This window comes from Ceratina calcarata, unplaced genomic scaffold (assembly GCF_001652005.2).
Source record: "Ceratina calcarata isolate Rehan_Ccalc_2016 unplaced genomic scaffold, ASM165200v1 scaffold40.2, whole genome shotgun sequence".
Classification (NCBI taxonomy): domain Eukaryota; kingdom Metazoa; phylum Arthropoda; class Insecta; order Hymenoptera; family Apidae; genus Ceratina; species Ceratina calcarata.
The window spans coordinates 965,139-973,440 of NW_017163422.1; the positions used below are offsets into that span (position 1 = coordinate 965,139).

The following is an 8,302-nucleotide window of genomic DNA, read 5'->3' on the forward strand; positions in this document are numbered from 1 at the left end:
AGTGGAATGCGTTATTATTTCGATATTCACATTTTTCATACTCTGTCCACTGAATTTTTTGATGAACGCATGCAATCTGCAGTCGATTATTAAAAGTTTGATGAACCTTTCTCATTGTCTGTTCGTAAACGTATTTGCTAATTAATTCGTGATGAAAAAAGCGCAAGGGACGAGGTGTAAGATGTTGGAAAAGTTTGCTGGTCATTATTAGAAGCTCGATGAACGATGTTGACGCGAGTCCCGTTATCGTAACCGGTGCCGCGTAGAAATCAAGCTAGGTGCATCTACACGCCTCTGTGTACAATTTACACACGTACATCCGGGCACACATGGCCGTGTGTACACGAGGAGCCAGGGTTTACCTTTATTATCCATTACCGTGTTCGCGTTGATCACGAACCGTGTACTCTGGATCTCGATTCATCGATCGAACTTTCCAAGTTTCAGTTTCGTTCTTTCGCCGCTAACTTACAACACGCGGTTATCCGTTTTCTAATGGCACGAGTTGAACGGTCAGGTGTTGAAATCATACTTTAGCAGTTCGGATCTGAATTCAAGCATCAATATTAAATATAGATTAGTATTTTTATTCAAGTTGCACAATACAAGGAGCCAAATTTAGATGTTGATTCAGATAATTAGATCAAAGGAAGTTGAATTCCAAATTGTGAAAGAAGTATGTCAAGGAGATTAGAATTTTTATTCTCAAGTCACAAAATACAAGAAGTCAAATTGAGATGTTGATTTAAATAATCAGATCAGATGAAGTTGAATTCCAAATTGTGAAGGAAGTATATGAAGGAGATTAGAACTTTTATTTAAGTCGCCAAATACAATTATTCAATAATTAAATCAAATTGATTACATCAGATATAATCAATTCCTCGACTCATATCTGAATGAAACTCTAAAAATAGTAATTTGCTATATATGTGTAATGATATTAAAATACTGAGACTAGCTAAATTGGAATACGACCACGAGGATTTGAATGAGACTCGTTAACCCGGGTTCAAAGTCCTCGATCAGTGAAACTGCATAGTCGATAAGGAGCAAGTCTTGAGAATCCTCTGAAAGGTTTCATCGGTTTTGGCAGCATTTATATTCGCTCGAGACTATAGTGGCTGGCCACTCTATATTTAAACGGGCCGTGTCGCCGCACAATAGGCTTTATGCTAGCAATCAGTATTCTACTTCCGTGACTAGACACCGAGGCGCGCTCCGGCTATCGATTTGCTTCCTTCAATGTCAATAACCTACGATGCCTGGCCCGATCGCGGACGTACTGAGCCGTGCTGACTCTCGATATGCCTGATCATCGATACCTCGATGATGATCCCGATAGCGGGAGGAATTACGGCCTGTGATCGCTAATGAATTTTGATTCGCTCGCCCGGTGCCTCGGGATTACGTCGGAACTTTCTAATTAATTAACGCCCACGCCGAGGGTCGACTCGTTATCACTAGATTACATTCTTTATATATAATATCAATTTGAAAAATATGATCTGAAATGTTTTCTAAATTCATATCAATTTATCAGTCGCAATTAATTAATTGCAGTTGTAATACATTTGAATAACTTAAATTTCAATTTTGCTGTTGTTATGTTTTGTACAGAAAACTTTTCACGTAGCTTGCACGCAATTCTTTCCATTTTTTCTAAGAAAAATCAAACCAGCTGGTATTTAGATGAAAGGAAACGCGATACATTTATGGAGAGGCAATACGTTTATGGGAAGACAATAGATTTATGAAATGACAATACGTTTTAATAATAACTAGGCTCGATAAACGTGAGTCGAATCGATTGAACGATGTCACATGTGATGAAGCGTGCGATCTTCATCTAAGTTTTTATTCGAAAATATACGTGTGCTAGAAAATCGAACTCTACTGTAAGATGCACTAGCAGAGTCAGTGGCACTACGCCAGCTTATTATTGATCCCTCATTGGAGCTCGTTATTGGTGGTATAACTTAAAAAATACTGTTGATCAAACATCAGAGCACCTATTTAGACAAAATTGTTCACGTACTATTTGAAATTTTTTGGAACTCGTTTCGAACAAAATGTATGTGTCACTGTTGATGTGTCGACTTCAGTTAATTCATGAAACGATAAGTTAATCTACCCAAGTGTCTCCGTTCTGATTTTGATGAACCTCTGCAGTCATGGAGAGCATCCAATAATATTTCACATGTGTTTTTTCATTTTGGTCTATAAACTGTTTTAAGGGTAGAAAACACCCTTAAAATATCAAATTTTCATCTTCCTTAATCGTATATGTTACTGAGGTGAAATCCCTGGACCGAGAAACTTGAAACTTGGAGGGTATAATACCCTTCATGACGAAAGGGGATACTAAGAAGGGATTTTGCCTCAATCAACCCTTAAATAGGTGAAAACGGGGTTAACATGTTTGTAAAGATTTCCAGCATCTTTGAAGTTTAGTGAGTTATAGATTGGGTTTTTGTTTTCAGAAGGTACCTATACAAATAGTAAAAAATAAATTGCAGGGTTTTATATACCTTAAAAAGGGGTAAAATGCATATTCACAAAATCCTCAATAGATTCGAAGTTCTATGAGTTAACAACTTGGTTCTTGCTTATAAAATATCTTTTTAGTAAAATTGGGAGTGAATGTAAAGACTGTTTTGCCATGTTAAAAAATATACAAAATATTAAAAGGCTTTTACGATGTTTACATGATTAAAAAATGTCTATTAAGAATGCATTCTTTAAATTGATACTATGAATGTTTTATTTTGTATAAAAATTCTTAGTGTAATTATAAGGATTGTACCCGAAGATGTATTAGAAACAGACTGCCGTTCATTTGGATAGCCTCGAATAGTCCATATTACTTTTACTATCATAAATGAGTCAACTTGACTCGCTCCAGTAATCTAGTGTGAACATATGCATTAGAATGTACATAAGATCTCCTACAAATAATATATTATTTGATATAACTGAATAATTGCCCACAGTTCGTGTGATTTTACATATATACATATATGTACAATAGCTTCAAACGGGACACCTTGTAGCAATGGTTTGCCAGTTGCAAGCGCCCCGATGCATCTGACAAATCGTGTACGTTAATATGAGCGCAGCAACAAGCAAGCTCGCTTGTACGGGCAGCGTTAATTGAAAACAAGCAGCGGTGCTAGGAACGTAAACGTCGTCGTCGCTCTGCTGTCTGATTAACCGCAGTCGGTGCTCCTCGCGCGACGATCGATGCCATTGAAACGATAAAATCCGGCCGATAAAACGCCGCAATAACCGCGAGGAGTATGTAAACACAGATATGAACCGTCATAGATTACGAGTATTTGGCTATTTTCAATTGAATATTACTTAAAGAAATCGGACTAAATTGTTCGATTATTAAAAGTAATTTGTAAAAAATACAATTTTACAATTAAAAAGACAGTATTAAGTTTATTATTAAACATAAAATCAGTTTTATTTCTGTTAACTTTGTGAACACTCGGGAATTCGTCAAGCTGATTCGGTTTCAAGGTTCTCATCGATTCCTACGAGTCGCACAAAGAACAGCTTATCCTTGCTGTCTCGGTTAGTCCCTGACGCGACGCAATTATCGAAATTACGGTGAATCGCGAGGCATTCCAGTGATTCGTTCTCTGCAGTTAATAGTGATAGAATAATAGATAACAACCATTCGTTATCTATCTTATATAGCAGTATTTCATTCATCAATTAACCGCTGCAAATTCTTGATATTTTTATGCATTACACGTGATTCGATTTTTCGATAAATACATTAAAACGAAAATTTGTTATAAACGTGTTGGATGCATGAATTAAATCTGTTCATCACTGTAACGTTTTTCCTACATGTTTTCCCAAAATAATTGATGTCGATTTTTATTTGACTCGGTGAAGCAGCAGTTTTTCGCGTGAAAATTCCCAACCGTTCTACCGTCGAGTTGAAAAAAAAAACAGCGGATCGTGCAAATAATGTCGCGAGCCGTGCTGTTCGAAGCGTGCAGAATTTTTCTCCCCTTTTTCGCTCGTTTCCCTCTTCGACATTGTTTGTTAGAAATTGTCGCATCGGCGGTGACCGTAAAATTTCGCGGACGAATTGAAAATTTGATGCGATCCATTTTATCGTCGCATCATCGTTTCAGGAGTTTCAGATGGACGTGTTAGTATAAAAAATTATTATGTCCATAGGTTGAATATTTTTTTTTGATTGACACTGGCGAATTTCCGAATTTTATGCTCTCGGTTTCCAGTTTGTTTTGTTCGAAACTTTTGTCCGTTTTCCTAACGAATTTTCAAACTAATTCGTTCACCTTACGTTCTCAGATTTATCTGTTTATAGAGTGTGAACAAATAAATAAATTTGTTTAGTTAATTGGTCGAGTTTAGGATCTTTTTATTGGTACAAAAATTATTGTAATACNGAAAAATTTGAAATCACTATAATTTTAGCTTTTTAATAGTAATAGGAATCTATTATAACAAATTCAACATGCCAGCATTTTTTAAGTATATGTATAGCCTGTACATCCTTAAGTAATCGATTGAACTTTATTTTGAAAAAGAAAATCTGAACAAGTGTTTTATCAGATTTTGTGTGGAAACGAAGGAAGCGACACATACAGATGGTTTTGTTTGAGGACGAAACAGTTTAACGATCGATGGAATCGGAAAATCCATTCGGTGGGCCAATTAACGTCTAATTACAGGCGCTCGTTGCGCGCCGGAATTCGGGATTTAGGACGACGAGAACGGATAATTTGGCCGGCTCGCGGAACAGATGATTAACCCAGTTTTAGGAAAAGTAAGTTTTACCAGGTTAATAGCTTCCGGGCTGATAAGAGGAACTGTTACAACCATTTTCTCTATTTCTTCACCCTCTCTTATACACGGAGGCACGTACTAAATTTCCGAGCATGATTGCCCTGGTTTCTACCACGCTATGTGTCATCTCTTTCATTAGTTTTCTATTCCATTGAATGGCACTCTGATCTTCTTACCAGATATCAAATTTGAATCCAGTGTTCTAAAGAAGATATCTTCATTGAAGACTCATGATATAGCTTGCTGTATTATATCAAGTAAAGCCATAGTGGTGACCTTTATGTAGTGGTATTTTATGTGCACAGTGCTGTTCACTTGAATAGCCTCCAACAGCTGAAACTAGTTTTTCTTAGCAAAGTGTACATAACTTGAATAAAATTATAGATATATAAAATGATTAAACGTAGAATTGTTGCAAATGTTTCTTCTTTCATCTATTGCAAAGCAAGTACTGACTGTGACTAAACACTTGGGACTATTTATGTGGAAACTGAAAGCCTCTAGTGTTAATAATAACAACGTAGTTTTTAAGTGTATAAAACAAATTGTTGTCATTTACTAATCCATGTTGTAAATGAATCTAACTAGTAAGCAAGAATATTGACCATAATTTCTTTGAAATGAGTATAAATGTGTGTATGTATATGTAAATCCTTATACGAGGCTATTCAAGTGAAGAGTACTTTGTGACTTGCATTGCATGTCTTATTACATGTCTTTTGGCAGAAATCTTATCACTTCATATAATAATCAATTAGTAATTAAACTTCAATTCAGTTATTCAACTTGAAAATCATGCCCTACATACAAATTGAGAATTGTACCCATCAATGCATTTGAATTCTATTTTATAAACATTTGGTTATCGTTTTTATTATGTACATATGAATGTAAACGATTTTATGAACCCATTGACGAATCTTGTTTCCGTATCTTAAACATTTAACATTCGAAGTTTTTATGGTTCTGGGAGCGTAAAATCGTTCTCGTGGCAATAACCCGGATGCTCCGAGCACTGCACGTGAAATTATCTCGAATCCGATACGGAATTCTCTGGCGCAATTCCCGAAGGCTCCGAAAATCGACATTCCCAATTGAATATTCCGCGGTGTAACGTGGCAGCCGCGCGAAGCGACGCGCTCACGATTTATTAACTAGACTCCGTAAAATATTCCTGATTCGATCAATATTCTACGGCAGAAACGAAAAATTCATAGCTCGCTATTTTTCACTTAATACTTCCTTTGACGAATGTAACAAAATGTAGTAAACGGAGAGGTATAAAAATTTGCACGCTGCATAGATTCTTCTATTTTATCCAATATGATGCCATATGTTGGGGCGTCGGTCAGAAACCCTCTTCCCAGCTCTAAAAGAATTGTTTTGTATTTTTTCCCTGAGACTTGAACTTCGGGATTGAAGGGGTTGGGCGAGGGTGTAACGATTCAATTATCGTTCGTTCCCCGGTCGGTGAATTAACGAACTCACCGGTCCTCCGGATCCAAATATTTGCGGAGCACGCGAGCTCTGGAAAAGCGTTCGACCCCTGAACTAATCGAGTTACCTCAGAATGCGAAACTGGGTTAGTCAGCGGGCAAACGAAGGGCTCGCTGCGCCGGAACTCTGTGATCGGTGCTCGCCTTTTAATTTCGGCCAACGTGTTTCCGGGAACGAGCACTTTTCACGGTCGAGAAGAGCTACCAGAGTCTCCGTTGAAACCGTGTCAGGGCCGTTGTGCCGCGAGTGAAACATTAATAGAATCGTCGCTTTCGTACATGAAAAAGAAACTTTTCTGATGAAACTTGGAATTCTGCGATTTTTATACAGTAATTTATTTTATCATTTATACATTCTTAGAAATTTAGATTGATTTCATGTTTAAGAACTTATATTTGTTGGCAATTTAGAGATAAGCCTCTGTTAAAAGGATTAATCGGCACGGGTATTGGAGGGTATAACGCGATAATGAAAGTCGATTTGTCAGCGGTTGCAGGTTGCCCGATAATAAGGCGGGTGTTACCGCGATAAAAGCGGCACCGGTGATTTCCTTGGCCAGGCATTCGCGGACTCCGGCAAGGTGTTAATTAGTGCTAATTAATTGGAGAGAATGCTAATCGCCGCTAATTGATTCGATGTTAATTAAGCCTTTTCGTCGTGGCGATAGGACGAAGCCTCGTCGATATGTCGCGATCGATCAACCACGCGAGGTACCTCGAAAAATGCTTGAAAACCTGCACCCCTTCCAATTCTGAATGCACTAGGCTTATAGAGCTTTTTATACAAATAAATGTCGATGCATTTTTATTTTTCTGTTACTTCTTGCATTATTTTCCGGATATATTATTTACAAGAAAAGTTTGTTTTTAATACAATTATTGGACAATGTTAGTTTATATTAAAAATAGCAAATTCCTGGCTTACAATTGATAACAGTAAAAAATATTTCGTAAGTCTTATTGCAAAACTAAAAGTTGAAGTTTCTAAATAAAAATGATACATGATTAGGTTCGAATTTATAAATAGTAACTATTCATCATCAACATAATTATTGAATTCGTTTATATTAAAAATAGCAAATTCCTGTCTTAAAATTGATAACGTAAGAAATATTTGATAAATCTTATAGCAAAATTAGAAGTAGAAATTTCTAAATGTTAAAACCTTGGATAAAAAGGGTAGATGATCAGGTTCGACGTATTTGAATCTGTGAATAGAAACTACTTCTCAGAGCTGACGCGCACTTTCACTCACTGAAAAGTCTCCGCAAAGCCGCGCACGGTCCTTTAAACTTACCGATTGAAGATGAAAGCTACAGAAAATAGCACGATAGCGTTTTCGATACTCGGCTTACTTACTTCTCAATCGATCGAACGACTTAATCGCCGCTATATCGGATTCCTAAAGCCCATTCCAAGGAGCTATTAAAATACTCCATCGTCACGTTCCATGGAAAGGCCGCACGTGATATCATTTTACCGGTTCAACATCTTTAAACAACTGAGCCATAAATTACACTTAGGTCAATATTATTTAATAATATTTGTATATGTACATACATACCATTGATTCCTCATAGGTAGATCGTGCATTCTTATGCAAAACAGTACATTTATGATAATACAGTTTAGAAAATGCATTCTAAACAATTTCTTTTATTTAATTCATTCATGAAGTGTTATTCAATTGTCATACAATTGATGTCTGCATTTTATGCGTTCCATGCAGAGATCGTGACATAAATTGTCTGTTTTATAATTATATAAATATATTATATTTAAGTAGAGACGAATTTCGTTGTCTAATTTTTGTATTCTTTTGATTTACAGATTCGTCTGGCAAGTGGGAACAGAGTGGACTATTCTGTAACCGTGAGTATCATTTGAAAATATTCATCATTTTTTCAATGTTAATTCTCGTATTATTTCTGAAGGATGCTTTCGCTCAATAATACTCAGTTAAGTAGTGT

General features: G+C 36.4%; 1 long non-coding RNA gene across 2 annotated transcripts in view; it reads left to right on the forward strand.

Annotated features, from left to right (window-relative positions):
* The window catches only part of LOC108626419 (uncharacterized), a 56,873-nt gene extending 48,664 nt beyond the window's left edge, over window positions 1-8,209 (forward strand). For both annotated transcript variants that reach the window (XR_003389387.1, XR_001916690.2), the window contains exon 5: window positions 8,163-8,209. This is a non-coding gene — a long non-coding RNA (uncharacterized LOC108626419). The remainder of the gene's footprint in view (window positions 1-8,162) is intronic.
* Window positions 8,210-8,302: the final 93 nt, after the last annotated feature.